Below are 17,328 nucleotides of genomic sequence, written 5' to 3' on the forward strand. Positions count from 1 at the left end.
TGGGCGGAGGTGGGGGACCTCCTAAACGATGTGACTGACAGGGAGGTGGAATTCGATATGGCGGCATGCTTGTTGCTCTGGTTCCCGCACACCAAACACACCAAGGTGACGAGCAAATTTATTGATCTGGGTCTGATACTGGCGCAAAGAGAAATATCGTGGCATTGGAAGTCCAGGGGTGGGCCGTCACTGCGTAGATGGAAGAATGAATTGCTGCGGTGGTCTGAATGCGAGAGTGTGCTCCGGATGAAGCAGGCTGTTAAGATTGGGAATGAGAAGGCTTTGGATGCAGCGCGTGCGTGGGAGTTGGTGGTGCAGGCTTTGCGTGATTCTTTGGTGGAGGATGAGGACGGTGGGGATTAAGCCAGCGGACACTGCGGGGCGAACACAAATAGAATTGTAACTTACACTGTAGTGGATCCATCCAACACGTCGGGACGAGGCATACACCTTTAGCAGTTGCCAGGGGGGGGGGGCTTCGGGGGGGTAGGTTAGTGGGAGTTTGGGGTGGGTCGGAAGCCAAATAGCTGGTCGTCTGCTAGGGCGCCTTGAGTTCAGTAGGCCGGTAGGAGCGGCCAGGCATGATAGACCTACAGCGCTCGGGGAAGGTCCCGACATGGACAGTACCACTGATTACACAACTGGGATGGCTGACGGGAGCAATGTTGAGGGTGGGGGGGTAAAAGCAGATACGTAAAACGACATATCAACCATGGTCCCTATGGGACGCGCACCGTGATGTTTTCCTACTGAGTGGAGTATTATGCCGCCCGGCCTCCGGGATGCGGGCTGAATGGCTGTGTACGATATACGTTTTACTATTGACCGGGGGGGATGTCACGAGTGGACTGGTTGACTAATTGTATTCTGTGGTTTCTAACTCTGCAATAAAAACACATTTAAAAAAAAAAAATGACAGGGCAAAGGTATGCAGGACTATACAATGCCCAGTCCATGGCCAGATGTGTCGCCTGCCAGGGTAGACAAATCAGCAAGGAGTCAACAATGAAAAAAGGTTGTGCTGATCCCTACATGGCAACAGGTTCCTGTGAACATGATTCATGCACGAGTTGCATGGCATGCATTGATACCTCACACCATGTACAAGTAATGTATGTACCACTACATCATGTTAAGAGGCACAGTAGTACACCTAGTAAACGATGTGAAGATCAGTCAATTGTGTAGTGTACAGACAGTGGATGACACACAGCTAACACAAAGCTTGCAGAGTGCACTACAATGACCATTTCCCATCTAATCCACAGGTGACCAAGAACTTACTGAAGCGGCCAACACCAACAACCTGCAGAGCCAGTCTCCCAACCCCTACCCCCCCCCCCGGTACATGGACTCTTGGATGTAGACTCCCAGGATTTTCAGGACAATGAGCTTGAGGCCGGTCCATCTGGTGTGCCAGGGAGCCATCCTCCCCACCACCACATCTGCTGCAACACCAACTACACAGCAGACCCCTGCTGTTACGGCCTGTGCATCCACCACCACCAGTGCCACCTGCAACACCCTCCCTGTCGCAGAGGATGACCACCCCAGACCACCAACTGAGGACCGCAGGGAGAGTGTGCAAGGACCCACAGAGGCAAGGCGACAGGTCCATGGCAGCATGGTAGGTGGGAGGGCCAGGCTCCCCCCAAAACACCAGGAGGCTTGGACCGAATCCCTGGACCATATCACCAGAGTCCTTGGGGCATACCAACAGGCCCAGGGACAAAGTGGCCAGTCGGACGGCATGTTACGCGAGCTCATCCTGCTGATGAGGTCCATCAACACCCGCATTGGACAACTGGTGGACTTCATGGGCCAGCAAGTGGCGTTACTGAGGGACTGGCTTGTGCCACAACTAACACCTCCACCTTCCTCTGGTAGGCCGCAGGATAACAGTTCACCATCCTCCCCTGCCCCCACAGAGAGGGGTGAGCCCTCAAATGCCACTGGCATCACAGCAGGGCCCACCCCTGCCAAGCGACCAAGGGGCCGTCCTAAGAAGAGCCTGGGAGTCTCTGGAGGCAAAGCACCCGCCAAACGCCAGTCATAGAGCCAGCCCTGATGGCTACCCTCTTCCCCACTGCATTGACTGTTTGGACTGTCCTTCCCCACACTGCCTTGGGAATGGCATCTGTCTGTTGGACTGTGTCACCACATCAATGTGGGATCTACTCTTTCATCTCATTTACCATGACTGTCAATTCACTGATCCACCACCACCTCTATGTAAAATTGCACGCCCCCTCACATGTCAACTTTGTAAATAAAATACCTTACAAACTTTTTTTGTGTCAGCTTTGTCTTTAGTGCAGGATGTACAGTCTTCAACATGTCCATAACGTATCAGGAGTATGGACTGTATGTAGGCAAGGATAAGTTCAAGGCACCTAGGGAAACACAACAGAACAACATTCACTGGTGTGAGTGTGGCATCACAGACATTACACAACACCGACCATCTACATAAGCCAACATGCAGACAACACAATGGGCAACAAGTGTCAACATACACGTCTCATATACGTTCTCAGATGACATGTCACAGTAACATATCCACCCACAGCTGAGTTGACAACTGGCAGTTTTCACTATACGCACATAGCCCTTCATGACAACAGCAAGATCACCAGACAATGGGTATGTTGTACATTGTCACCCATCTTCAAGTGTAGTAGCGGGTGATAAGCTGTTGACTCATGTCACCACCTTCCTCCTCTCCACTGTCCTCATCACTATACTCAGGTTGTTGTGCAGGCGGGGCCTTGGGCCTCATCATCATCCAGGAGTAGGGGAATATCCTTGCGAATGACCAGGTTGTGGAGCATGCAGCATGCCACTACGATCTGACACACCTTCCTGGGTAAGTATGCCAGCGCACCTCTTCTTTTGTCCAGGCAGAAGAAACGTGACTTGAGCAAACCAAAAGTATGCTCTACCACACTACGTGTCCTCCAATGGGACTCATTGTATCTGACATCAGCCGGGGTCCTGGGATTCCGCAGTGGGCTCAGCAGCCATGGACGGTTGGGATATGCAGAGTCATCTAGGTATGACAAATAGACATTGCAATGTTGCACAGGCAGAGGGCAGCAGGTCACACACCCAGCACGCCGTACAACTAGGCCTACTCACCCACAATCCATGCACGCTCTGGAAGCAGATTAGCCATCAGCCGGGGCACAATGCTGTTGCACGAGTCATGGGCTAAGCCGGGGAATCAGGCACACACATGCGATATGATCATATCTGCCAGGCACACCACTTGCACATTAATGGAGTGGAAATGTTTGCGATTGCGGAATATGTGCTCACTTGCCTGTGGTGGCACAAGAACGACATGTGTGAAATCAATGGCTCAAACAACATGGGGGATTTGCCCAAGTGGATAGAAGTACCCCTTCACAGCTGGCAATTCAGCACCCCTGGGGAAAAGGATATATCTGTCCTTGTATATCATCAACTTGCCGGACAGAACATCACGCAACACCATGCAGAACATCGGTTGAGACATCCCACCAGCGCTGGCCACTGCTCCTGGAACGATCCAGTGGCAAAAAATGGACTGATGTCATCACTTTATAAGTTGGGGTGAAAGCTGTTGGATATGTCTGGCGAGGCTGCAGGTGGGGCTCCAACATATCACAAAGGGTTTTCAGGGTGGTTCTATCAAGATGGAATTTGTGAATGATCGCCACATCCTCCATGTCCTCCAGCACTGTCAAGTGACGAATCAGATTTGGCCTCCTCATAGTTGAGATGAAAGTGGACACATGTCAATGAAATACATCATGAGATGGCGACAGCAAATCACGTTCTGGATGACACAGCAAAAACAAAGACTGACTTGATAATTGAGTGACACACCAGGTTACATGGGTGAACGTTTGAGCTACACAAAGTGCACACCTCTCTATTTACAATACACAAGTCCCTCGAACAACACATAGGTCAATGTGAATGCACATAGTGATACGGCCACATTTCGCATGTGCACGCCTGGGAGTGTGGCATCCAGCCAATGTGTAACAAATCAACACCACTGTCTCCTACTTAGCTGCTGTACCTGTCACACCTCAATGCATCTATAAAACTTGGCACACATCCACAACACAATGAACACAGTTGGCGGTAAACTGACAATTGCATGTATGAGCAGCCTGAAGAGCACATGTAAGTAACTACACCATACAGTGAGACAAGCATTGCCAAGGTAATCACTGCACCTCAACACATTGATATGTGTACACATTGTAGAGCCCACTACAACACTGTCCTGCCTCATCGACCATCTGATTAATTTATGACATGCGAGGAACTACAGACCAATCTACGTCACACATACACAACCATGGCATGTGTAGGCACCAGTGGAGTCAATGGAACATTGGCACTGTGTGCACAATGATGTGTCCTTCACCATGTGGCCACTGTGCACTGTTGAAGTGTGCACGATGTGCCTTGCCAATGTATATCCCACAAATCGCAGTATCTACCGCCTGTCCCCAGCGGTGTGGCACCAGCACCCCCGATTCACACAGGTGCGGTATTCATTTGCATGGAGTCATGCCCAATTGGCAGTGGGCATGCTCCGCCACCCAAATCACGGTAGCTACCGCCTGTCCCCAGCGGTGTGGCATCAGCACCCCTCATTCACACAGGTGCGGTAGTCATTGGAATGGAGACATGCCCAAATGGCGGTGGGCATGCTCCGCCACCCAAATCACGGTAGCTACCACCTGTCCCAAGCCGTGTGGCATCAGCACCCCCATTCACACAGGTGCTGTAGTAATTGGCATGGATACATGCCCAAATGGCGGTGGGCATGCTCCGCCACCCAAATAGAGGTAGCTACCGCCTGTCACCAGCGGTGTGGCATCAGCACCCCCCCAGTCACACAGGTGCGGTAGTCATTGGCATGGAGACATGCTCAAATTGCAGTGGGCATGCTCCGCCACCCAAATCACGGTAGCTAATGTCTGTCCCCAGAGGTGTGGCATCAGCACCCCCTATTCACACAGGTGCGGTAGTCATTGGAATGGGGACATGCTCAAATGGCGGTGGGCATGCTCCGCCACCCAAATCGCGGTAGCTACCACCTGTTCCCGGCGGTGTGGCATCAGCACCCCCATTCACACAGGTGCGGTAGTCATTGGCATGGAGACATGCCCAAATGGCAGTGGGCATGCACCGCCACCCAAATCGCAGTGCCTCGTGATTGTATGGACCCAAAATTGCGGTAGCTACCGCCTGGCCCCTGGGGTGTGTCACCACCATGGAGCATGCCCTAGAGCCAATGGGAACAATGATTGTGGTGGCATGATGCAATTTTGAAAACTGCGGTAGGCGTGCTCAGCCACCACGGAGCCGGTCATTGGATGCTTTTGAATGAGGCACCATCGTGATATTGCGCACCGGGCCCCTGCGGTGTGTCACCTTCATGGAGCATGCCCTAGAGCCAATGGGAACGATGACTGTGGTGGCATGATGCAATTTTGAAAACCGCGGTAGGCATGCTCAGCCACCGCGGAGTCGGTCATTGGAGGCTTGTTAGCGCACACCTGGCCCCTGTGGTGTGTCCCCGACATGGAGCATGCCCTAGAGCCAATGGGAACAATGACCGCGGTGGCATGATGCAATTTTGAAAACCGCAGTATGCGTGCTCCGCCACTGCAGAGGTGGTCATTGGATGCTTTTGAATGAGGCAGACCTGGACAACCAATTGTTGCAGCTAGGCACCTTTGAAACGACCCCAGGGGGCTATATATGTATGGTAGTGAGCCTCACATTTCCACTGTTCCCAGAGCCTGATGTCAAAGACCCCCCAGCTGCTGCTGCTTCCAGGGACTGCTGCCTGAGACCTTCATCTGCTGCTGCCTCCAGGGACTGCTGCCAGAGACACCTCACCTGCTGCTGCCTCCAGGGACTGATGCCAGAGACCCCTCACCTGCTGCTGCCTCCAGGGACTGCTGCTAGAGGCCCCTCACCTGCTGCTGCCTCCAGGGACTGCTGCCTGAGACCCCTCACCTGCTGCTGCCTCCAGGGACTGCTGCCTGAGACCCCTCATCTGCCTCCAGGGACTGCTGTCTGAGACCCCTCACCACTCTCACAAAAACAGGAGCCAAGGGGGAAACAGAGACAGGCCGCCCCCCACTCAAAAATCTCTATTACAATAATGGCCTGCTCCTCATTAGCTCAAAGGCTAAACAAGTGGAAAAAAGGTTTATTCTTGTGGTAGAGAGATTATTTGGCTTCTATCCACAGTTTTACACAACGTTGTGATGTTCAATCTGGCAATGTTGCCAGCATGTGTGTGTGTATGTCAGTGTCACCACCTTACTACATGTATGTCCTCCCATCCAAGCGTGAAAAAAGGGGGGTGGGGAGGTTGACAGTGTCTCACGGAAGCAACACCAAGGAGAGGATTATATCAGACTGGTACTCGCCTGATTCCTCACTTCTCATCATCGACTACTGTCAACCTTTTAAAGAAAATTGGGAGAAAAATAAACATAAAGAAAGTGCATATAGGTCCAACAACCGTGTGGTGTTGTGAGTGCTAGAAACCCAGTGTGATATTTTTGTGCCCAGTTACGTGAAAAAACAAAATACCACGCTAAAACGAGTGAAACTAACTGGCAACTCACAATTTTATTCTGTGCTGTTAGTTCACTCTGATTAAAAGTCAACCGACATGTTTCATCACTTTGTTTTTAGTGATTTCTTCAGGGTTTTGTTGGTGGGTCAGCGTTTAGCATGCACCTTTCACAAGTCTTCCCTTATTGTACCTGTAGTTCATGGTGGGACACAACAGACAGACACACACAAATATTAAAAGTCTCAGCAATAAACACCGAGCCCTGTGCTCACTGACATATGACAATTTTCAGCTGTATCAATTTACCAGGTGGCCTGCCGTGATGAGCCTACCCGGCCCCCGTGAAAGACTGCGTCACGAGTGTTGTTCCCTGTCTGTGTACTGGGACGCTTTGAACCGCCAAATGGTCGGTATCTGTTATGAGAGAGCAAGGCAAGGCAATATAAAATGTGCTGTGCCTCGTTAGGCTCGTGTCTGTTTACTCACGAGCGATCGAGACCCAGTGCGATCCCTTTGTCCATACAGTTTCTGCCCCCGCTCCCGTTAGTCTGGCTAACGAAACTCCTTACCGCGTAGGTGTGCTGGTGTGGTCTCGGGCTCACCCCTCGTGTGTTGTGGCGGTGCCGGTCGGCTGTTTACCTAGCCCGTTTCCGGGTCACGTGGGTTAACGTGACGTGCTACGTCACGTTTGTACTCCAGGCGCCATCTTGAAACGGGCAGATGTCGTATTGGGGGCTAAACTGCAGTGTACTTTGCTGGGTATGCCTAATTTAGAACGAGGTAGTATAATCCACCCTCGCGCTATGTTTTACATAGATATTCTTTAATATAAACCATCCGTTTTTTATATTAGAAAAGCGGGGGAACTTCTTAATACAGCATTGGCCATGTTAGAGTGGGACTCTCTTGTGCAAACATTCTCATTAAAATTCTACAAGTGATATTCCTCCAAGGTGTACTGAGGATCCCATATATGGGGGGTTACTAATATACCGATGTTGTTAATGTGTCCCCATATTTGTTATGCGATATGGTGGTATACAGGTTTTGAATTCCCCTATGGGTCATGTACCTTGCACTGTTTATGCTAGATAGGGGGCCACAGCTCTTGATGTTGTACAGTGTGCTGCTATGGAGTCGTACTCTAGGTCGCTATGACCTTGTTCCATTCAATGATATCATTAAGGCCTTGGTCAGCTGTTAGCTCTTCATAGATCCAACGTGCCTCTTTCTTCGCAAGTCTATTGTTCATATTGTGTGCATCACCATATACTCTCTCTAACACAGTCCAGCGGAGATCTCTCCGTTTGTGTTTCAAACTGGTAAAGTGTTGTACTAGTTTGGTTGAGAGTTTTGCTGCCTTTAGGGTACTGAGATGTTCTTGGATTCTCACCTTGATTTTTCTGGTGGTCAACCCTATATAATATAGGCCACATGGACAAGTTAGTCTGTATATCACGTTACATGTGTTACAGTTACTAAAGCTGTTTAAATGCCACGTGCTTCCGTTTGTCCTGGTGATGGAGTTTGTTTTCGCTGTCAGCGGACAAATGGTGCATTCTCCGCACGGGTAGTGACCTGATGGAAGATTAGAGTATGGCTGCCTGACTTGTGGTCTTGTGTGGACCAGCCGGTCCTTTAGGCTGGAGGATCGCTTGAAGGCGAACCTGGGTGGTGGCATTCGCATAGAGTTGGTGCTAAGAATATGCCAATGTTTTCTCATTATTTGGCGGATTTTGGTGGAGTGGGGTCCATAAGTAGTGATCACTGGAATACAGTCTGTAGTCATTCTCGGTTGTCGCTCGAGAAGAGCTTCTCTGGGTGTATTTAGTGCTCGTTTTTTGGCCTGAGTTATCGTTCTACGCGGGTATGCTCTGGCGATCAGTTTTTCGGCCAATTCTTCAGATTGTTCCCTGTAACAGTTGGTGGTGGTACAATTCCTCCGGTATCTCATGAATTGTCCCACTGGGAGATTGTCCCGCAAGGCCCTGGGGTGGAAGGATTTGTAATGCAATAGCGAATTTTTATCTGTGGGTTTTTGGTGTACAGATGTAGCAAGCTTGTTGTCTATGGCACTGATGTCCAAGTCCAGATAGGTGGCTTTATATCGATCTATATTCCAGGTGAACCTGAGGCAACCATCCAGTGTGTTCAGCCATGTTAGAAAGTTATCCAACTCTTCAGATGTACCCCTCCAGATACACAGGATGTCGTCTATGTATCTCTTCCAGAGGACAATGTTCCCCTGGAAGAGATTGGTGACGTGATAGATGTTACTGGATTCAAATTGACCGACATAGATACATGCCAGGCTGGGGGCAAAAGTTGCCCCCATTGAAGTCCCTGAGGTCTGCAGGAACAATTGGTCTTTGTATGTGAAGAAGTTGCGGGTCAACGCTAGTTCAATACACTGCAAGACTAGGGTTTGTGCTGTGTCATAGAACCATTCCAGCTCCCCCAGGGAGCGGGCTGCTGCCACCAGCGTCGCCTCCTGGGGTATGCTAGTGTAAAGGGACTCGATGTCGATTGTCACCATTAGGTTTTCCTCAGGGTTGTATGTAACCGATTGGAGATGTCTCAAGATGTCTGTGGTGTCTTGCACGTATGAAGGTTGAGTGACCACACATTCACGCAAAAAGAAATCAGCAAATTGGGAGAGCGGCTCAAGTACAGAGTTTATGCCCGAAAGAATTGGCCTGCCAGGCGGTGGGCGTTGTGGCTTATGAATTTTAGGCACAATATAGAATGCTGGAATTCTAGGGGATGGATTGATCAAGAAATCAGCCTCTTTTGCTGTGATCCATTTCTTTTCTCGAGCAGCCGTCACCATTGCATGTATCGTCACCACCCAATTCACCCACAGGTGTTCCATGTCCACAGGGATGGCAAGGACAGAGAAGATCCGTGCCAGTCCATTCACAAGCGAGGAGCTGGAGGTCCTGGTGGACGAGGTGCTTGCACAGTACCCAAGGCTGTATGGTGCCCCAAATGTTGTGGTAAGTCCTCAAAAGCGGAAGTGTAGGGCAGGGGGGGGCGCACATTTAGTTGGACAGATGCAGTATATGCTTGAAGGTGTGGGGTTGTGTCATGCACTGACAAACATGCTGAATCCAGGGGAATGAGTGTGTGTCACAATGTCACAGGTCTCCCTTCCTGCAGTTGTAGGTATGAGTGAAGTGTGTTGCATTGTCAGCCATACAGTGAGGCAGTATGTTGGTCATGCACGTGCCAGGACAGCGATTGCTTGGCTGAATGGCTGTGTGTGCCCCTGTTGTCCATCTCAGTGTGAGCCCAGATGCTCAGCACAGTGCCCGCCCACCAAGGGGAGGTCACATCACTTCATTTACTGTGTCCTCACAATTGTTTGTTGAACGGTCAAATCCAACTATGCACAACTTCAGGAAGCAAAGCTCTTGCAACCACAAATCAGTATAATCAGGGAAAGAAAAACGTTTCAACAAAGTATTTAGCAATTCTGTAATAAGCAACAGCAGATCCTTGTATCTTTATCTTTAGGAAGGTTGTTTATTTGATCCACATTCAGCCGACACGTGTTTCGTCGTGTTTGAAGTTGAGTCAACACGACTCTTCAGGGCTAGTGGTGTGACCCACTGGTCAGTAGGTCGGACTTAATGGACACTTTAGCTTCAGGTGGATAGTTCAGTATGTAAAGTTAATGACACTCAGAAGATAAACAAAAATGTCCTGCTCTGGGTTTAGAGCAATCGAATTTTCATCAGTTTTAAAGTTCTCCAAACCAAGTATGGTGGACGAAAGCAAAGATCAACTGGATACGTGTGTGTATCTAGCCGTACCGGGAGGGGATCCAATTAAAGTTTCATAAAAGTGGATTAGGTTCGATCCCTCTGTGGATTGCGAACAATGTTGTGGTATCCCTCCTCTGTGTGTTCCCGGCCGCCGTGTTTCGAAAGACGGACAACTTCAGCCCTGTAGATTGCACACAACCAGACTTGTGTGGATCAATATTTTGTTTGTGAGTCCATATCCCTCGATGCCACACACATGACATACTGAGATATTCACAGGGCATGGACATTGAGTGCTGCACAGTCTTGCACACAGTGAGTCCACCCCCTGACACAGGTTGATATGTGATGTATGTGGTGCCCAGACATGCAAAGGACTGGAGATGTGTGCAAGCCACATAGGGGGTTCAGTGCTGGCATCCTGCATGTGTGTGAGATGTGCAAAGAATGTGTACGCACTTACACCATGCATGCAGTCACATCAGCTTAGCCCATGCAGAGTGCCCATGTGAGATGTACCCCAGTGAGGGATGGACAGATAGTAGATTTGGTAAAGAGTTTTGTCTTGTTACTGTACTGATAGATGTTGGTACATGACACTGTGTCACTGATAATTATAATTTCCCCCTCTTGTCTCCCCATTGCAGTCTGAGTTGTACTTTTCAACTTTCCTCAGCATTGTGGTAGTCAGGGGAATCAAATTGGGAGTGAACATCAGTGTTCACAATCTGAGAGTGACGTCATCAATGCGTCCATTGCATCCACCATGAATGTTGAGGCCTAGACATCTTACAACAATGTGCACTAGTCTTTGTGCCCCACAGTGCAACATGGTGGTAGGCAAGGGCTATTTGCCATTGTTGACTGTCATGTTGTAACCGGTGTCTGGGTTGTCCCCTCCTGTTCCATCCAGGTCTGTCAGTGGCAATAAGTGGTGTGCCCCCATCATGTCCGTAGGTGTGGGCAGAGCAAGTTGTGTGTCTGTTAGACCTCAGCCACAGGCAGGGTGTTGTGCTGTGTGGCCTTAATATGGCTCAGCCATGACAGATAATCAGGATTACATCCACTTCTGAGGTCTATGTAGTTGCCCCAATGTGATTGCAGAGTGTGGTGTACAACATGTAGATTTGGACCTCTTTTGTACTGCATTGATTGCCTTGCTTTGTACTGTTGCTGCCACTAACTTGGCCCTGCATATTACTCTCATGCAGATTCTCCAGTAGTCACGGAGGGACAGGAGCCGGACACCAGTGGGGGTGAGACTAGCACTACAGCTGCACAGGAGCTCAGTGACACAGATGTCACCAGCGCCTCAGAGGGGACCGGAGTCTTCAGGAGGATTCCCAGCCTGAGACACAAAGTAACACATCATCTGATGCCAGCGGGGATGCATCCACGTTGGCAGGCACAGGGAATGGAGACTCTGTATCATCTTATACCACACAGCGGCCAGTGCCCACCCTCCCATCCACTTCCTCTGGTGCTGCCCGTGTCCATGTCAGTAAGAGGGGACAAGTTTCCTTCACACCTGGCACCGCTGCACCTCCACCTCTCCCCCCTGCTGCCCTCAGTGCTGAGTCTGTTGAGCTTCTGCGCCAGCTTTGTGTGGGCCGGACAGCTCTACTCAATGCCTTCAGTGACCATGACAAATAATTAGCCCATGTGCTTGCCTACATAGAAGGCATACACTCCGACGTGGGTGGGCTGCACCATACTGTCCAGGCTTTGTCCTCCACAGTGACGTCTGTCCTTCAACAGGCACATACTCCCATTCCTGCTCCAGGGCCTTTGTCCACCCCTCAGTTAGTGGCCACGTCTGATGATAGTGACCACGGTTCACATGTGTCACAGTCACGATACAGCACACGAAGCACCCAGTAGAAACAACCCAAACGGTCCTGCCCGTAGACACCATCCCAACAGAAGAGCAAAGCCAGCCCAGAATGCAAAGACAAAAGCCTGTCAGGGAAAAGCAAGGCCCAAAAAGCAAAAAAGCAGACCTCTGGCTCACAAGCCTCAGAGGCATCCCCAGCTAAGGACTCTCCTGTCCCTAAAGCTTTGCGCAAAGCAAGGCATGCAGTTTCTGTGTCAACTGAGGAGGTGGTGCATGGCAAGGGTACACCTAAGAAGGGCTCAGAGGCACATTCTCCCACCACCTCGACTCCCATTCCAAGCCCAGTGAAGCAGCGGAAGGAGGGCACTGTAGGGGGTACACCTGGCAAACAGGGGAAGGAGGGACAGAGGTGAAGCCAGATGAAGCGTTCTGCAGGATCCAGCACATCACCAGAAGGATTGCCAGTCTCTGCACCAGATGCGGCTAAGTTGGTGTGTGTGTGCCTGTTGTGTCCACACCAGTTCCCATTAATCCCAGTACAGGGAAGCCATTTCAGATCCCCACGAAGTGGAAAGGCACCCCATATACATCTCCCACCCACACTGTGTCTCAGGTTTGCCTGACTCCACCTCCACGTGCCACTACACCACCTGGTCCAAGCAGCCCTCCGGCTTGCCAAGCCACTGATAGCCCTACCTAACCTGGGCCGCTGTCTCCCCATTCAAGTGCTTCTGCTGTCCCCGACACACAGCCAGCACCCAGTCCACCTGACAGCCAAGTGTGAGTGCTAGTCCCCATCACACACCTGTCTCTCACACAGGTGGGCCTGTACTACCCATTGTTACCCCCCTGATTGTGCTGCTGCCCATGGAAGGGTACAGTCGTGCACACTCCCTGTGCAGCCTCTCATGTACTCGCTGTGCACTTTGCCATGCCAACTGGCCCTGTTGCTCTGCTGTGTTGGAGCATTTCCTGTGCAGGCTCTCATGTACTCGCTGTGCACTTTGCCCTGGACACTGGCCCTGTTGGTCTGCTGTGTTGGACTATTCTCTGTGCAGCCTCTCATGTACCCGCTGTGCACTTTGCCCTGGACACTGGCCCTGTTGCTCTGCTGTGTTGGACTATTCCCTGTGCAGCCTCTCATGTACTCTCTGTGCACTTTGCCATGCCCACTGGGCCTGATGCTCTGCTGTGTTGGACTATTCTCTGTGCAGCCTCTTATGTACTTGCTGTGCACTTTGCCCTGGACACTGGCCCTGTTGGTCTGCTGTGTTGGACTATTCCCTGTGCAGCCTCTCTTGTACTTGCTGTGCACTTTGCCCTGGACACTGGTCCTGTTGCTCTGTTGTGTTGGACTATTCCCTGTGCAGCCTCTCATGTACTCGCTGTGCACTTTGCCATGCCCACTGGCCCAGTTGCTCTGCTGTGTTGGACTATTCCCTGTGCAGCCTCTCATGTACTCGCTGAGTACTTTTCCATGCCCACTGGGCCTGGTGCTGTGCTGTGTTGGACTATTCCCTGTGCAGCCTCTCATGTACTTGCTGTGCACTTTGCCCTGGACACTAGCCCTGTTGCTCTGCTGTGTTGGACTATTTCCTGTGCAGCCTCTCATGTACTGCTGTGCACTTTGCTATGCCCACTGGGCCAGTTGCTCTGCTGTGTTGGATTATTCCCTGTGCAGCCTCTCATGTACTCGCTGTGCACTTTGACCTGCCCACTGGCCTTCCTGTTTTGACCTTGCCTGTGCAAATTCTCATGCATATGTTCAGCAATTTGTGCCTTGCTCTTCTCTGCTGTTGATCTACTGTCAAATCTGTGCAATATGTGAATAAAGACAGCTACTCCTATTGTCTGTTTTGTCAGTGTCCTTACTGAATAAAGTTATTTTGGTGTGTGTGTGTGTATATGGTTGACTGTGCCCCATGCTATATGTGGCACTTCAACATTGCCAAGGTCTTTGCCGGCCTAATATTTTTTCACAGGGGTGACAGGGACTTCAGTTCTTTCAGACACTGATACTTGTGGTATCTGTGGTGTCAATTCTACCTGTAATGCAGTTCTCATTTTCATGGTTTTAAATTGTTGACTACATTGTTCACGTGTCAGGTTGGGGGACACTGCCAGCACAGGGTGTGATTATGTGCACAGGTTTGCATGCAGGCTGGGCAATGTCATCATGTATGTGTGTTATTCCTTTATGTGTGCCCAGCTGTGTATGTGTATGGTCATCTTGTGATGGCCCATAATCCTGGTCCCATGGCCTACATGAGATGTGTGCTCTTGGGTAGTCAGGAAGTGTGCAGTGTGAAGGTGTAACTTTGTAGGGAGTGTTGATGTGTGTGTGCCCCTGTATTGTCAAACACAAGTGTCACCCAGGAGTTGTGTGCCTGTTGTTTTGATTGTTCAGCCCTGTGGATGTGGTTGTATGCACATATGTGAGTTGTCTGTTGTGCACTGTGCAGTGTCTTGGTGTGTCCATACTGTTCTGTCTGACTCCTACTTGTTGTTGTAGTCACTTGTGAGTGTGCAGAGTGTGTGACTAGCACATTAGTGTTGTGTTTGTTTGATCATCCATGTGTCTTGAGTCTGTTTGTGTAGACTGTGCAGACCTGCTGCTCCACACTGCCATTGTGGTTGTGTTTCTCATGCACTGCAAGCACATGGTGCCTTTTATCCTCCTGTATGGCATGGTATGTGTGGTGTAATGCCACCCCCTATGGGTGCTTCTTATGCCTACCCATTGTGAGTCTGCACTTCCTTTATTTGTGTATGGTACACTCCTTACATGTCCACTACTGACATGCAAAACATTTAACTTTGATGTCAGCTGTCCCCTTGGTTTACATGAGTGTGTGCATCCCCATCACTTCCTTTGTGACACTGTGCTTTGTGGTGCAATTCTTTGGCCAGGAGAAATGTGCCACTCAGGACATTTCCCCAATGGGTTATATGTGATGTTCTTGTGCTGTTTAGCAGTCGTGGTTGCTCATGTGCACTTCAGATGTGTGCTGCCCAGTTCTCTGGTCAGTTGGATTCCACCTTTGTGTCCCAGATTTGTGCATCTGTTGTTGTTGTGTTGGATGTATGTGTGTTGGCTGTGGTATTGCTTCACTTCCTGGTTGTGCTGTTGTGTTTGTGCTTATTTGTGTTGTGTGGGTTGATGTTGTATCACTCATTTCTGTGTGTGACTGGTATGCTTGATGTGCACCCACTGCTTGTTGTGCGTACAGTGCTGTGTGAATGTGTTGTAATTGCCTGATGTGCATCCCCTGTTGTCCTGCAGTGTTTGTTCAGTTTTGTTGCCTGTGCATCTGTTGTTGGTTTGATGTGGCTGTGTTCTGTGATGGGGCATGTCTTGTGTTATTTGTGGTATGTTGTGTGTGTTTTGTTCCTGAGTGATGAGGTTGTGCACTCCTGTTGTGTCTGTGCTCCCATTGCCTTGCCACAGTTTGGCTGACAGGGTATGTCTGTTTTTGTTGTGGTTCGGTGTGTGTTTCAGTTGTGTTTTGTTATGTTACTTTATTTTTGTATAGCGCAAATCACCACTGGTCTCTAGCGCTTTTATAGAAAGGAACAAAAACGGATAGCCACCGGTGATCCGCCAGCCACCAAGCTGGCAGTTTAGATTGAGGCTGTTGTCTTTTTAAACAAGTGGGTCTTCAGAGACTTCCTGAAGGATAATAGCACCAATTCCCCTTGTAAGATTTCTGGTAGCTCGTTCCAGGTTTGAAGATGGAGGACCGACAGAGCTCTACCACCCTTGGATTGGAGTTTAAATCTCAATGGGGCAAGCTTACATGACTTGGAGGAGCACAAGGCTCTGCCTGGGGTGTACTTTACCAGTCGATCTTTAATGTATTTAGGAGCCTCTCCTAAATGGCTTTGTGGGCTATACAAAGGCACTTAAATTGCACTCGGTGTTCAATGGGCAACCAGTGAAATTTATGTAGAAGGGGGGTAGCTCGTGTTCTCCTCGGTAGGGAGAAGATGAGTCTGGCTGCATAATTTTGAACTACCTGCAATTTCCTGAGGAGCTTCCGAGGGAGGCCTAGATAAAGAGTATTGCTATAGTCCAGCCTAGAAGTAACTATGGCGGACACAATGGATTGTAATGCCGGAACAGAGAAGATGGGAACAAGTTTCCACAGTTGCCTAAGTAGGCCTATACAGGTGCCTACTACTGCGTAGACTTGGGGTGCCATGGACAGGTCTGAATCAATTTTCAGTCCTAGGCTTTTTACTACTCTCCCTGGGGTTGGAACCTCCCCCAATTCGGGGGGCCAGAAAAGCTCACACCAGGGACTGTTTTGTGTTGCGATGATAAGCACCTCGGTTTTATCCGGGTTAACCTTCAAGAGGTTATTTACCATCCAGTTAACCGTAAACCTGAGAAGATTTTTTACTGAGTCTTGAGCCTGGCTGGTGTTATCGAGTTGGACCAGCAGTTGAGTGTTGTCCTCGTAATTAAAGAGTTGGCAGCTTCTTCGTGTTAGCTCTTCCACTAAGGGCTGCAGATAGATATTAAATAAAAGGGGGGACAATGCAGAGCCCTGGGGCACACCACAAGTTACTGGGCTGGCAGAAGATAGTTGATCTCCCATTTGCACTCTCTGAGTCCGGCCGGTTAGAAAGGAGTGTTTGTTTGTTGTTTTTATGCCATTTGTTCTGGCATCCCTGTGTGTGTGTGTGATGTTTGTGGCTGCACCTAGGGTGTGTGTTTGTTTGTGTGTGTATAGACTGGCATGTATTGGCATCCTTCAGTGTGTTTGGCACGGTGTTGTGTGCTGCTAGTGTGAGGTGGTATGTGTGTATATTCCTCCTGGTGTTTGGCAGTCATGAAGTGTGTCAATGGGCCCTGTGTATGGTGCTGCTGGTGTACTCCTGTGAGGTGGTTGTATGCATGTGTGGCAGTTCCCAGTTTGACCTCCAGGCCTTCCTTTGTTCCTTGTGCCTTTACCTGGTTTGCCATGCTGTTTCCCTGTGTTGTTGCACCGTGGTGCCTGTGGTTTGACTTCACTGACTGTAACAGCCATGTGTGGTTTGATGGTCTGAGGGGGGGGTGTTCTGTGTTCATTGTCTTGCATGTGATGTGCACATGCTTGTTGTGTGTCTCCATGGCCTTCTAT

At 49.9% G+C, this 17,328-nt stretch overlaps 1 pseudogene; it reads left to right on the forward strand.

Annotated features, from left to right (window-relative positions):
• Positions 1-1,750: 1,750 nt before the first annotated feature.
• LOC147747634 (uncharacterized) overlaps positions 1,751-17,328 on the forward strand; it is a 34,858-nt pseudogene continuing 19,280 nt past the window's right edge.

The sequence above is a fragment of the Lissotriton vulgaris genome, chromosome 1_1, assembly GCF_964263255.1.
Source record: "Lissotriton vulgaris chromosome 1_1, aLisVul1.2, whole genome shotgun sequence".
NCBI lineage: Eukaryota > Metazoa > Chordata > Amphibia > Caudata > Salamandridae > Lissotriton > Lissotriton vulgaris.